This window comes from Lissotriton helveticus, chromosome 5_1 (assembly GCF_964261635.1).
Source record: "Lissotriton helveticus chromosome 5_1, aLisHel1.1, whole genome shotgun sequence".
NCBI classification, from domain to species: Eukaryota; Metazoa; Chordata; class Amphibia; order Caudata; family Salamandridae; genus Lissotriton; species Lissotriton helveticus.
In genome coordinates this window covers 133,225,590-133,241,786 of record NC_136065.1, presented here as the reverse complement: position 1 = coordinate 133,241,786, position 16,197 = coordinate 133,225,590, and the positions used below count along the sequence as shown (strand labels likewise).

The window sequence follows — 16,197 nt, the reverse complement described above, 5'->3', positions numbered from 1 at the left end:
ATGAAAGAGACAGAGAAAGACAAATGATGAACATGGAGGAAAAGACTGTAGAAAATAGAAAGAGGATCAGGAGAGAGAAAGATAACAAAGAAAATGTTAGGAGGGGAGAAAAAAAGGAAAAGGGGATCTCAAGAGAAAGAGAGGCAGAAAAGAAAGTCAAGAAAGTAAAAAGGGTGAAAGGAAGAATAACAAGAAAAGTAGGAAGGAAAAGTGAAAGGAATGACGAGTAAATAGAAGGAACGGTATAAAGAAGAAGAGTGGGAAAATGGGCCAAGGATGGATGGGGAATGAATGAAATGGAGAAGAGAATGGTAAATGGATTAATGGAAAGGGAAAAAGAAAAGGATTGAGGTGTGAAAAGATGAACTGGAGGAGGAAAGGATGGGTGAAAAGATGTATGTAGGTAAGTATGCATGTATGGTCAAAGTGTAGAAGACATTATTTTGTGTGCTCTGCTGCCTTTTGGTTAGGTTCATGTTATACAACTATGACATATATGTACATGGATGGTAATTAGGAATGGGTGGAACTCGCTGAGTTTTACTCAGCAGAATAAGGTGGAGTTACATAAAAACTCCCCTAGATTCTGCGGAGTTCCGCCCATCCCTAAAATTTATTTCGCACAAGCTATGGAGAACATGGGTGCTTTGTACATACCACCAAACCCTTATTCTGAAGAAGAAAATCATGAAACATCAGAAATATGGAGCAGGTGGAGGGAACTTTGCTATGAACGGTCAGACCTTGCTCGCTCAGTGCCCTGGAGATATGGTTCAAAGTCGGGGCATGATAAGTGGTAATGTAATGTGTATAACCCTTAGCAAAAACTAATGCAGTATACTAATGGACTATGTTTTTCTGGAACGTGCACCTGTTTAGTATGTCTTATACAAGAGAGATGCCTGCTTTTGAACAGCAGTGTGCTACATTTAAAAGTGCACTGGCAAGAAAATTCTGTTTCTCACCAGCTACCATGTTTCTGAAACTGCATTGGTTGTAGCCAAACACAATTAGGCATTTTTTTCCTAGAGGCAAATGTATTAAATGTAACGTTTGACTGAAATGGTAAAAATGATCACTTCTATGCGGTAGCATCAATTCCTTTACATTTTTTGTTTAAAATATTCATTAAACCATGCACATTTCAGATGCATTTTTTTAATATTATGTTTATGAAGGCCTATTTTGGAAGAGATTGCAAAATGCAACTCAACCCTCTCACCAGGTCAGAACACATGCCAGTCAACCTTGGGACTATTATGACCAGTCTTAGGTAACTGAAATGATATTAGCAAAAGATGATTAAGCTTACACAAGAACAATATACACTGATTATGTGGTTTGGGACAATTGTGTGATTGTTGAAGGCAGCCTAGGTGGCAATCAGTGTTGGACTTGCCAGACCATCAATTCACCGTCCTGCCTGCTTTGCTTTCCCAATGATGGAGACTCAACTGCCTTTTATACTTGAACATCTTGTCATATCTGTGAGATCAAAAATGACTTTGAAGCCTCATCTGACTTTTCTGAACGCTGAATTGCCTGGCCATGCATGTATTACTGTCCTGGTTGTGACCACAAGGAATGAGGGACTTGTATAGTTAGTCACTGGACCAGTCGTGGGCCTAGGGCATGGTCATTTGCTACCAAGCTTAAGAAATCCTGATGCATTATTGCTGCACTTTTCAAACACCTTGTCAACTTCATCTGCATACAAAAGGAGCACCAGTGTCAGACGGTAAGCTGTAGAGTACTCTATACCTATCTTGCAAGCCTACACACCTGCTGGAAAGTCTCAACACCACCAGTGGGTCTGTGTGCATCTTAACCTCAGCCCTAACAGGTGTGGGCATTCTCTGTGTACAGACACCATCTCTAGAAGAATCTTTGTGTGCTTCTTCTTGCTTTTTAACAATTGTAGTAAAGTATGTTGTTGGTGCTCAACCTTCCTATGCTACCCGAATTAAGGTATATATTAAATGGGAAAATGAGTTCCGAAAGACTATGTTCATTGTTGCTTTCATGTATGTTTTTCATTCAGCCAATATGTTGTCTAATGAGTTCAGCATTTGTTACCATTCATGGACAGCTTTTTGTTTATTTTTACCTTTATCATGTTCCATCTAATCCTTTTGAGGAAATAAATTAATAACTTGATCCTTAATTTGGAAAATTAAATTATGTTTCTTTTCACTTTCTCTGTCAAGTTCTTTCACTGCATGAATTAAGTTAAGCCTACATTGGATTCAATAATTTTTGGGTTAATGTGATTCTGACCTCAAGATTGGGTCAACAGTATTTTTTCAATCAGCCACAATATTTGTGATTGTTTGAAGAATAAATAAGAAGTAGAAAACGATGTAAGCTTGGGTGTTGTAAATGTTGTAATACACCGTTTATTTGTCATGGCTTCTTTTGTTTAATGAGTCACGCTCATTAATACAATTTGATACATCTGACAACATACACTGATCAATATAGAGGTAGCTCATCCAATTTAATTTTCAAGCTCTAGTGCATATTAGTCTCAACAAAATAAAATAATAGATCAATACTGGAATCAACAAAATAAAGTTACTTACCTGTAACATTGCTAGAACTCCATTATAAGTATTTTATGCGTCTCACATTTTCTAGAATATTCTTTACTTTTTTAAATATATTCTGCTGTCAGTCAGAGGATTTTTTAGAATTTCATCAATCTTAAATATGCCATAATGTTGTCAAGAAGCTTCCAAAATCCTATAGTAAATTGTGATTTTTTTTGTTTGAAGAATCTGTAATTTGGCTCTAGAAAAATGGATTGGAGTGTCATATAGGATAAGATATCCATACTCGAAATCTGTGGTGATCAGCAAGTAACATTCTCTTTGCCAGCATGAGGCCTCATGTATATTTATATACTAATTAGAACTCATAAACAATTATTCCATCACCATATGTAAGACGCCTAAGAAATTGGCTCTCACTAAAGAAGGATTTACAAAATGTTATTTAATGCTAGGCTTCTCTAAGCACCCAAGACCCAATATCATTCGTATTTATTTTAAGTATCCTTAAAACCTTACTGGATTTCCCTATTCAGTGGACTAATGAGCCTAGCCCTATTCGTTTACCTACTTATACCTTCAGATTCATGGCAATATTTCAAATTACAACGTTATGGACAGCGTTATATTTATTGGAGAAAAGTTAATATCCTCCTAATGCTGTTTTCACTGCCTTGAAAGTATGAGAAAGAGAAAGAAAGATCAGGGGAAATACCCTATGTGTTGCACTTAAGTCCAGTATTCAACTGCCTTGGGAAAATGCTGTTAACACATTACATAACATACCTTTGCAGAACCAGGGATAGAATGTGTTGTCTCATCACTTTGAATTCCTTGGTGCAAATTCAGCAATTAGATGAGAGTTCTTTTAGCAGTAGGAGGGCGAACAGACCAATGAACAGTGATTAGGGGATTGTGGAAAGAATTGAGAAATTATGTATATTACATGAGAGTGTGAAGCACAACCTTAACTCAGAGTATGCGTTAGTTACTCTTGTCTTACTTACGAATTTCCAAGTCCAGAATGGGAGAAAGTTCTGTGAGATGAGGCCCAAATGGCATAGAGGTGATAGTCAACTCTTTCAGGATTATCTGAATGATGATAAAGGGCAAGCATAGTAACCTTAAAGAGTTTATGATTCACAAGCTAGCTCGCTCCAACCTCATCTTCCTTGCTTGGGACCTTGTCTTTTGCCACCCACTTGTGAATTATAATTTTTCATATGTTACATTAAACTAGAAGGGTAGAACAGTAGGGAAGTGGAGACATATATAAATAGAGGCTATTGACCTATGTAACCAAATACTATATTACTATTAAGAGGCAACACAAGCATTTTCTTTCCCTTCAAAGTCACAAAGTGTGATGATTACCCTAAACCAAAATCACGAAAAGTGAAGACATTTTAGTTCAGCAGGATAATGCCTACTACCAATTCAAAACATTTGGAGATTCACTCAATGGCAGACCAGAGACTAAAAGTAGTTAAGAAGATCTATCTATGTATCTATCTATCAATCTATCTATTCACTGAAAAAACCATAGGTTTCAGCCACCTTATATTTAGGAATTAGCATTTAAAAAAACCTTAGAAATTCACTGAAAAAACCATAGGTTTCACACATGTTTTAGTTAGCTGGACATTTCAACCATTGAAATTCCCCCGTTATAGTTAGTTCAGCTAAATATAACTCGCGCGCCCGCAATTCACTGCTGATGACGTCACATATTACATCACTCATGACATGGTCAGTGACATCACTCATGACATCACTGATAACATCTCAAATGACATCGCTGATGACATCATCCAGTGAATGTGTGTCTTTCTGAAAAATACATATTTTTTATATATGTATATCTAAAGGTCGATGGAAGAATAAATGGGTAAATAAGTGTCTAAATGGATGTTTTTTTTAATAAAATTGATTGTGTAACTGAATTATTAAGTAAATTCCCCAACTTAAAATGCACCACAAGGAACGTTTGCACACTGATGAAGGAAGGGGGTGTGGCCTGAGGTGTCATGCCTGCAAACACGCCACGTTTTATTTTAGAGAATTAATTCCTCCTCAATCCTGTGGGCCCCTGGGGGCCAACTAGCCCACCAGATACCTCAAGTATGCGCCAGGGGGCTGCGTTGCAGAGAGGTGTTCAGAGGCCACACCCCTTTTTCCAACACTCTGTAACGCAGCTCCGTGGTGCTTACTGAAGGTACCTGGTGGGCTAGTTGGCCCCCGGGGCGTATGGGGGGCTTGAACCCCCCACACATGTTTTTTTTTTTAAAAGAAGCCCCGGGGGTGGCGGTCCCCGGGTCTGCGGGGGGACAGTGTGCCCCCCCAATTTCAATTTAGTAGAGCCCCGGTTGGTGGTGGTCCCCGTGGCTCGGGGTTCCTTAGAGGCCCCCCATCATTATACTTTTAAGGCGGTCCCCGGGGCTGAGGGGGGCCGTGTGCCCCCGCTATTATACATACTTTGCCCCGGGGGGTGGTGGTCCCTGGAGCAGTGTGGGTGAGGATTAGGCCCCCTCCACACTTTATTTTTACATTGCCCCTGGGATTTGGCCCCCGGGGACTAATTAGCATTAAAGCAGGCTTCAGGTTTTTTTTTCAAGGGATACGCATATCCTACGCGCATCCCGCAATTTGTTTTAAAAAAACTTTTTTTTTTGGCCTTGGAGGTCGTTGTGGGACCCCCTGAGCAGGCCTACGGGGTCAGGGGGTTTCTACCCTGCCCCCTTTGCTTCTTTTGTACACTTGTTTTTCAGTTTTCTTGTGCCTCGGTTCTACCGAGACACAAGATGGCTGCCAACACTTCCTGGTTTGGAGTGTTGACAGACAGTTGACAGCCAATTAGCATGCAGCTCTTGCTCGTAAGGTTATGCGTATGATCCTTGGAGGATACCCTACTTCGTCCATAGATATATCTATGATTTTACTTTTGATTTTCTTAGGAACTACTACACAGATTTACACCATTTAACAAAAAAGCATGATCTGCCAACCAAACTCTACCTTTTTTGCCAAATTTGGTGTAATTCTGTTCAGCAGTTCGGGCTGTAGCTGCGGCTAAATGTCCCTAAGGAAAATTGCATGGGGAAAACACGTTTTTGGGACCCCCTTTTTTCTCAGCCTCCGCTTGACGAATCACTGCGAAACTTCCAGGATTGGAGCGGAGCGGGCCATCTTCTTGGAGAATTTTGTGAAGATTCGTCAACCGGCGACAAAGTTATTCCAAAAAGAATGTTGCGGATTTCCTATGGAAACTTGGTCATAATTATAACTACCTACTGACGATGCCAGTAGGTTATATATATATATATATTCACTGAAAAAACCATAGGTTATAGACCATATATAGTTAGGAATTAGCATTTACAAAACCTTATTTTACTCACACAAAACCATTGAAATTCCATATATAGTTAGTTGCACTAACTATATATCGCGCACCCGCAATCCACTGCTGATGATGTCACATATTACATCATTCATGACATGGTCAGTGACATCACTGATGACATCACTGATGACATCTCAAATGACATCATCTAGTGTCTGTGTGTTTTTGTAAAGTTTAAATATGTTTTACATATTGAAGAATGAGTGGATGTATGGAAGACTAAGTGTGTGTGTGGCTGGCTGGGAGGTGTGTGACTCTGTGCATATCAATGTGTACTTGTATCAGTGATTGTATAAGAGAGTAAGTATGTGTTAGTATATGTGTGAAAAAGTATGGTGTTCTGTGTTTAACTGTATAGATGAGAAAATCGAAGTGTGATTGATTCTTCACAGGACTGACTAGGTGTATGAGTGCATATGATAGTGTTGTAATAATGAGTGACTGTATGTATGAGTGATTGTATGGGTGAATGAGTGAATGTGTGTGTAGACGTAGGAATCAGTGAGTGCGTATGTAGTAACTGGTATTGGTGTGTCATGATGTCATCAGTGATGTCATTTGAGATGTCATCAGTGATGTCATTTAAGGTGTCATCAGTGATGTCATCAGTGATGTCACTGAAGTATGGTGTTCTGTGTTTAACTGTATAGATGAGGAAATGGAAGTGTGATTGATTCTTTACAGGACTGACTAGGTGTGTGAGTAACTCCATGGATGAGTGGCAGTGTGTGAGTGTCTGCATAGGTGTATGAGTGCATATGATAGTGTTGTAATAATGAGTGACTGTATGTATGAGTGATTGTATGGGTGAATGAGTGAATGTGTGTGTAGACGTAGGAATCAGTGAGTGCGTATGTAGTAACTGGTATTGGTGTGTCATGATGTCATCAGTGATGTCATTTGAGATGTCATCAGTGATGTCATTTAAGGTGTCATCAGTGATGTCATCAGTGATGTCACTGAAGTATGGTGTTCTGTGTTTAACTGTATAGATGAGGAAATGGAAGTGTGATTGATTCTTTACAGGACTGACTAGGTGTGTGAGTAACTCCATGGATGAGTGGCAGTGTGTGAGTGTCTGCATAGGTGTATGAGTGCATATGATAGTGTTGTAATAATGAGTGACTGTATGTATGAGTGATTGTATGGGTGAATGAGTGAATGTGTGTGTAGACGTAGGAATCAGTGAGTGCGTATGTAGTAACTGGTATTGGTGTGTCATGATGTCATCAGTGATGTCATTTGAGATGTCATCAGTGATGTCATTTGAGATGTCATCAGTGATGTCACTGACCATGTCATGAATGATGTAATATGTGACATCATCAGCAGTGGATTGCGGGTGCGCGATATATAGTTAGTGCAACTAACTATATATGGAATTTCAATGGTTTTGTGTGAGTAAAATAAGGTTTTGTAAATGCTAATTCCTAACTATATATGGTCTATAACCTATGGTTTTTTCAGTGAATTTTCAAGGTTTTGTAAATGCTAATTCCTAACTATATATGGTCTATAACCTATGGTTTTTTCAGTGAATTTCATTGTTTTTTTAACAGCTAATATCTGTAGCTGTAAAATGTATTCTTCTTTAAATCCAAAAATATATTTTATATGTTTATGAATAATTTTTTTTTAAAATATTTTTTTTTCTTCGTTCCCGCTTCGCGAATCGGGAAGCTTCCCGTTAGCTGACCTTGATGCCGCGAAATAGACCGCGAGCCGGTAAACGTTTCTTTACCGCAACTGCCGCGTTAGAAAACAACATCGTGACGCCTCCCGTCCGCATGACGTTTCGCGTTGTCGCGTGATACGTCATATGACGTGCTACGTTAGCGAACTGGTACGCGAAGCGAGTCGCAAAGCGCAGGTTTCTGGAAGCAAACCGGGAGGCCCTGCAAAGCGCTTAACGTAAACACAGCAGGTCATGTGACTTGGTAATAACACTTTTCATTGGTTCATTTCACTTTTGGTTTCCTAATGATGTAAGACTAGGTCATATAATCTAAAATGAACACTTTTCATTGGTTGAGAACTCTTGTTTTTCCCAAATGATGAAAATCCCTCCTTCTTTCCTCACTCTGACTTTCATCATTGTGAGAGAAAGACCCTTTGTGATCACTGAGCAATGGCTTCTTTAGTAGCTTCAGCTGGTGCTTCCCCACCACCTCCACCACATCCAAGGAAGAGTGGACCACCTGCTCAAGTTATAATTCAACAAGAAGAGGAAGAAGAGGAACAGGACGACGAGCACGAAGAGAGGCAGTTTTTGCCTGAGCAGCCCAGGACGTCTCACCGGAAAGAAAACTTCATTTGGCAATTTTTTAAAATTCCCAAAGGTCAGAAAAAAGTAAATGCAAGATACGTAACTTGCCTTATATGTCAAGATAGACTGTCCAGAGGAACCGAGAAAAAATACAGTTTCGGAAACTACACAATGCATCGCCATATGACTAGGTGGCATCCTAACAACTACAGTGCTGCACGGTTTCGGAACGACCTAGATAATCTCCCTATTATGGCCAGAAGATCTGTTGTACCGGAAGTAACGGGACCAGAGGGCAGGGAGATGGTGCCAAATATACAAATGAAATTTGGTGAAGTAAAACACATCTGCGTATTTTGCGATGGATTCATTTGCTACGGAGAAAGAAGCATCACTCTGATCAACAGAGCTATTGACTATCATATGCAAGTTTGTACGAAACGCCCAAAATAATAAATACTTTTTTTTTGTTTTGTTGCTCCTGTTGAGCCCTTTACAATGAATCGTTTTCATTGCCCCCTCCAAGAAAAACCCCAAAAAATATAAAACTGTTCAGAAAAATTCAAAAAAAGTAAAAAAATGTTCCGAAAAATAATAAAAAAAATATAAAACAACAAAAACAATTAAAAAAAAAGTTCTTTTCAGAACTACCTCCCCGTTATTAAAAAATTGGTACAATATTTGGAACTGTGCCAACCTCTATTTCTCTTAGTTCGCTTCCCAGTTCGCTCGCCGGTACGCGAACCGGAAGCGAACCAAAAACAGTAAGTATAAGGGAAGGAAACAGACACTTATGTTAAAAGAAAGACAGCTATAGGGGAGTAAACTAGAGATACTATTACCCGTAATCCACTGCTGATGATGTCACATATTACATCATTCATGACATGCTCAGTGACATCATCAGCAGAGGATTGTGGGTTTTTTGGCAAAGTGCCTTATCCACGGTTTAATAACGCTGCCTTTTGCTTTATATAAGTTTTCAAATTGTATGAAATATATACCAATAGGTCGTTATGAACCTTTAGGTAGTGCTTTTCTTCATGAGGTCTGGTCGCTTCCATACGCATACAGATGTTTCAAAGATGATCAAGAAGTTTATCTGAATGGAGAGGAATGCACTGAGACGCCAGATCATTCACTAATGTGTAGGCACATACAGTTACACGGTTCATGCAACAAACACCGACCAAATATGGCTTGCGTGTTGCAAGGCACGCCAGTTCCTGCTATCATCCCCATGTTCAAGTTGTTGGAAAATGGTAGTTATTTGATGCTCAATAATGAAGATTGTTCTGGGTTAATTAAAAGTATTCCTTTTATCGTAACAGTAAGTGAACGGGTTATTTGCTGCAGAAATGTTCTATTTCCTCCCACACATGAACATAGGGAGTTTTCAATCTCGCCACAAATACCAACCTTGGGAGCAGATTTCAACGGCATGGCAAGAATAAGAGCTCTTTTGTCTCAGAGAGAGGTGGCCTTGAGTTCGGCCCGTGAAACTTTCGTGCTTCACATAGCTAACACCCGTACAGAGGTGCAGACCCTTTTCAATTCAGATTTGCCTTTCCATTTCAGCAAGATGGTTCGGACTATCTTTAACGCATCCTCCACAAAGGCCCTGGCGCACTTTTTTAAAGTTGTTACCAGTGGTCTCGTGACTTCATTTGAGAAAATCTTTGGAGTCATCCCTGCTTTCTTTCATTCTATTTTTTCCACTCTGCTTCGTGGATTGCCATTTTTACTTGCATTACCAGCGGACGCTCTTGTGCTTTTTTACATTTTTAAATATGGATGTCCCTCCTATGCAACCTCCCGCCCTGCAGCTGCTGACACTGTTCCGCAATCGCATGCTAGAATATTATGGCACAATGCCGTTGGCGATATTAAGCACGGCATATGGATTATCTTTTCGATTCTCCTACTTCACCTGTGTCCAGCCTGTATTTCACTGCCTGACCTGTGATTTCGATTGGGCCATTTATTTGTGTCTCTGCGGACCGGTTTCTCCTGACGTCGACTTTAATCAGCTGATGACTCCTATCATTACTCACGAGTTGGTTTGTCCTGGCGAAAGGATTATGGCTGTGGCATTGATGCATGGACTAATTGGTCCCTGGAATTTACTGGCGGCAACACAGTCTTTCTTGGAACAGAGCTTTCTTGAAAACCCACCGAGCTGTCCTCTGATGGTGATAGAGGATCCGGTGCTGGGAGAGCACGTATGTTCTTTTCCGCTTTTAAATTGGATGGCTGAACTGTTTTCGGATGAAGACGGTGACTTCCTATTGGAGGCTGTTGCAGCTTATTTTGCATACACAGTTATGTCATAGACCTTTTTCATGTTTGATATGCTGAGTACTAGCATTTCATTGACAATTCATTGACTTATTTGTCAAGTTTTTAATATTTACCTTGCCTATTGGCTTAAGACTCGATAAAGTACTTGGCTGTTTTATTTTTCTTTAGCATTAAATTTTCCTAGTTTTTAATGCTTTACCTTGCGGACCGTCCACATATAAACTTGCAATCTGCTCTCATGAGATGGCACTTCTATTATCTTATTCAGTTCGTTTCCGGATCATGGGGAGGTGTCATCTAGGTCCTGGATATCTTTACACCGTGTTAAGTTAGCATGGGCTCATTACCGGTTTAAACGCCATTTTTCCTTTTTTGCAACTTCTGCACACGACACTTAGTTGTTCCTTTAGCTTTCAACCTAGTAGTTCATCGTGGTTTACATGAGAATAATATGTTATTGCTCTACTATCTGCTTTGCTTGTTAAACTATATCTGTACAGCGAGTGCTAAAGTTTCAAGAACAACACGATACAGAATTGTTATGAGGTCTGATCTCCACGACTTCATACTCATAACATAAGTGCAACTTCTGCCAATTCTGGGCATGAGGCGGGTTTTATATTGCTTTGCCGAACACACATACACAACACTTGATGCGGTTCACATGAAGAGAGAGCTGGTGTATGCTGATGTGATTCCTTCAAATCTAAGACACTAAAGTATGGGCACGCCCTAAACCAACACAAAGAGACCTTCTTAGCAAATAATATAATATGTGTATTAGGGAGGGTGAGATATAAGCAGCCGCGGGCCGTGGAGGGAGTTACGGTGAGGCAGGGAGGCGGGGAGGGGGAGAAGCAGGGTGGAGCCCTCTCCACCCTGCCCCTCCCCCTCCCCGCCTCCCTGCCCCACCGTAACTCCCTCCACGGCCCGCGGCTGCTTATAAGTGTTGCTAACTCTTATTCATTTACAGCATGTTAACATACTGTCACCATTCGCTTTTTATGTACTAGTAACTATGCTGGTAATTTTGCTACTGATAATATGTGTACTTGTATTATCTAAGATACTACGCCTGAGAAGACGGCATTAGTAAATAAACATTTCAAATACACATGTGTTCTTCTTAACTCCATGTTCTGGTTTCTAAGAAATATATAACGACCGACTGTTCATGAGTTCCACGTATCCTGAGGTACTATAAGTTCATATTCTGGATTGTCTAAACATTGAGAGTTTGTTATATCCAATGTGACACTGTACCTAGCTTGCTAAGGGGTTTTTGATTACTAAGGTGAGTTTTGGGACACCCTAATTCGCCGAGGTTCCAATCCTCTGTCCACAGTTCTGTGTGAGAACAGAAACCCTGCGACAGGGGCACCCCCGACCCTTGCTGGAGCTTCATCACACTTGCGATACAACTCCAGCAATGCGCCACCTTTACGGCACAGATACATCACGCATCTGTGCTGTTTTTGCCCCATGATGCGCCGCATTGTAAATGCAGCACACCATAGGTGACGGAACAGCGGCACAGAATGACTAACACATCCCTGGTGATGCGCCAGTCATCATAAATCTATCCCTATGCTTCTTATCTTGTTAGAGATGAACCGCCATATGTATCATCAAAGTTTTTTGCATTTCCTAAATAGCGAACTTTAAGGAATAAATAGCGATTCTTTACCATTCCTAGTTTGCGATGAGCTATTTGCTAATTACAAATTACCCATTCATTTCCTTCATTTCCATAGGGCGGTTGGACTCACTTTTAGCTCGAACGGCTGAATGGATTTCCACGAAACTTGGCAAAATTGTAGGGACTGGTAGCCCGATGTGCCTTTGCTATGTCTCAAGATATATGCTCCAGTGGTTTTTACGAAAATTAACTTTGAAAAATATATATTGGGCTACATTGGCCTATATATATGTTGGAGCCCAAATGTAGCCCAATGTAGCCCAATGAAGCCCAATGTAGCCCAATGTAGCCCAAAGATGGCCGCCAGAGACGAAAAAAAACAAATGTAGCCCAAATATCAGCCAGATGTAGCCCAACTATAGCCCAGTGACAGAATGACCAATCAGCTTCGCAAACCTCCGTTACGCGAAGCGGAGCGCTGTTACAGATATATATCTTTTTTTGAACGTTAATTTCTCAAAATCCACTGGAGCACATATATTGAGACCTAGCAAAGGCACATCGGGCTACCAGTCCCTAATATTTTACCAAGTTTCGTGCAAATCCATTCAGCCGTTCGATTATTATTATTATTATTTTTTTTTGCCCCGCGGGGCCCTTTTAAAACCTCCACATCAAACCTAGGGGGTCAGCGAGGATCTACTATTCCCCCTTATGGTCATTTGCCCCTTTGCTTTCGCCTCCTCTTGTCTCTCGATCCTACCGAGAGACAAGATGGCGGCCGCTACGGACTGTTTGGAATGTTGACAGACGCCGGAGAACCAATCAGCTTCGCTTCACAAAGCTCCGTTGCGCGAAAAGTACGCGTCCTGGAGCGCTGCCCGGTCCGCTGTTACAGATATATATCTTTTTTTAAACGTTAATTTCTCAAAATCCACTGTAGCACATATATTGAGACCTACAAAAGGCACATCGGGCTACCAGTCCCTACAATTTTGCCAAGTTTCATGCAAATCCATTCAGCCGTTCGGGCTAAAAGTGAGGCCAACCGCCCTATGGAAAACTCAATGTTAAAAACACGTTTTGGGACCCCCCTTTTTTCTCGGCCCCCCCTTGATGAACCCCCCCCAAAGTTTCAAGGGCTGCTCAGAAACAAAATGTGCCATTTTCCTGAAAATTTCAGCCAATTCCGTCCACAAACGCCAAAGTTATTAGACATAGAATTTTCAAAAATCCCATAAAGAAAAAATCCTAACTATATATACCTACTGGCGACCGCCAGTAGGTAATATATAATATATATATATATATATATATATATATATATATATATATATATATATATATATATATATATATATATATATATATATATATATATATATATATATATATATATATATATATATATATATATATATATATATATATATATATATATCTTGTAGTTTCACGCTGATACCGCCGATCACAAACGCAGTGGGTGCCTCAACATATGAGAGCGGACTCGTGTAACACATGAAATCCCAACGAAAGCGTGGGCACTCAAAGCTAGTCAATTCCAAAATGTTTTATTTTCACAAGCAACCAGAAAAAGACTGGCAGACGAGTTTCGGCCTCTGCCCTCCTAGGGTGCCAGTTTGAATATGTTAACATCCCCCTTACATAATCGCATCCCGTTGGTTAGCAGCACGTATCAGGACATAGACAAAGGACATGATAGTCTTAATTTGGGGAGCATGTCCCATTCGCCTCCTTTTGCAGCACAATGGAAATTTCCTGCTTATACATGCATGGAGGTGGGGGGCGTGGGTAGCACCCGAGGAAGATGGCGGCACTCCTGTGACTCGCCTGAGGTGACGGGGTTCTTTGAGGGATTCTTCGGAACCACCCGAGTCCTGACAGCCGGCAAGTTATCTTAATGAAGGTCAGAATGTGGGCGCCTCCAGACAGAAGTATTTTCTTCTATTTTAGGATAAGCATTGACCTTCTATCACATATTTTGCTCAATGGAATCAAATAGTTAAATTCTGTAATGTATTCTCACCTCATTTTGACAAGCACTGCCCTCTCTTTGACCCCTCTCATTCTCTGTCTAAACATACCAGGAACTGTTATCTTAAGGCTGACTGCACACTAAGGAGATCATTTTTCATTGCGCGCAGTGTTTCTTAAAGGAAGGCAGTAACTCACTTGCTGAATATGGATGTTTGACACTAAAAGCTGTGTAGAACAGTGAAATAAGGCCTTTTTAAAATGTGTTTGTCATCTGTATTATTGTGGTTTTAATAGGCATTTCAGTAAACTCATTTCTTTACTTTCAGTCGGTATATCTGAAACCATATGCATTTTTCAGGGTTTTTTTTCAGAGCCTGTAATGTTATATGAATGTGCCACACAGTTATTTATTTAACATGGCTCTTCTGGCTGACGCATTAAGTTCAGCATGGTATATGGCTTGCTCCGTTCAGGTCACGTTTTTGTGAAGAATTGTGGTGATTAACATTTCACACACACATTTTCTGCTCATTAACCATACAATTACCACATATAGATCCTGTTTCATGCTTATTGGTTAATATATGTTCTGATCACCTGTCACGTGCCTAATGCTCGTAATTTTCATCACAGTATATCTTCTCTATTATTATGGAATTATGCACTTAAGCTTTGCCTTGCAGGTTTACACAACCTCTTCTGTATAGGTTTTAATTCTTACCATTGTATAGGTAGGGTAAAAAAAATATCTTCATTGCAAATACCCTCACAACGCAGATTCATTCGTCGTTCAAAGCCACGTGCAAACTTTATTCAAATGGAAGACTCCCAAGTACCAACGCCCAAAACAGCTGTTTCTTCGGCTATGGTAAATGGTTCCTCTTCACTTAATAAAGTAACAACTAAGCGCCTTAAAAAGGATCCACCTTCTCCACTGAAGCAATCTTCGTCTGTCTCCATGGATCTTCTTTCGGAGGAAATCAGGGCTTTGCGACTATTGGTTGAAGAGACAAACTCTAAAATACAAATTCTAACTGACGGTTGGGAAAAACTGGAAGGAATAGTCACCAAGGTTGAACACACTGTTGGAACTCTCAGTGCCTCTTCTACCAAAGTAGACGCTCTTCAGTCACAAATTATATCCTTGCACAAACAGTTTGAAAACCTTGAAAACAGGAACAGATGTAATAATTTACGCATTTATGGATTATCGGAAGGCGTGGAGGGGTCAGATCCTATCTCCTTCTTTCCAAAATTTCTACCGTCAATACTAAATCTACCGGAGTATACGGATCTCCTCAAAGTATTGTCAGCAGTCAGACTCCTAAAGCGTATTTCATTTTAGGACACCAACTGTTCTTTTCACAGGACCCTGCCAAATCCACAGTGGACAGACGTAAAGAATTTCTTGCTATGCGTCCAGCGCTACGTTCAATTGGAGCACGATTCAGATTATTTCAACCCTTCTTGTTTAAAGTCACTTTTATCAACAACACCATGACCTATGAGGATCCAACAAAATTGAAGAGTTAGCTTAATACACAATGCCCCGAAAAGATGGACATTTCCAGTACTCGATTTAAATAACTTTTCTTCTGTTGTACACCTGCATAGGGTTTAGATTTTCAGTATGTTCTTTTACTTATGAAAATTAGAATATATTCTACCATGCTGTAATGGTTTTTTTGCTCTCATAAATGTTTCCATTTTAGATTCTGACGTTATAATGTCTAATATTACAATATGTCATGTCATATTCCATCCTGTTTTTATTAACCATTTTTGTTATTTGTCTCCTTTGTCCCCTTTCACACAGGACCTAACCCCATGTACCTGACCTACTAGTTTTGCATATTGTTTACACCCCTAAGTCTTCCCTGCCTTACCTCATGGAGTCGGGGTGAATCATCGTTTCATGTAGTCGCTCCCCCACCCTTCCATTGTTTTGACTTTTATGTAGATATGTTCCATTCTCTTATCTTCTACTTTACAGCCTTCACTCCTTTTCCTCTATTCCCTCCTTTCCTTTTATCACACGTTT

At 40.1% G+C, this 16,197-nt stretch overlaps 1 protein-coding gene across 1 annotated transcript in view; it reads right to left on the bottom strand.

Annotated features, from left to right (window-relative positions):
- The window catches only part of KCNT1 (potassium sodium-activated channel subfamily T member 1), a 739,470-nt gene that overhangs the window by 495,656 nt on the left and 227,617 nt on the right, over positions 1 to 16,197 (bottom strand). The window lies entirely within an intron of this gene.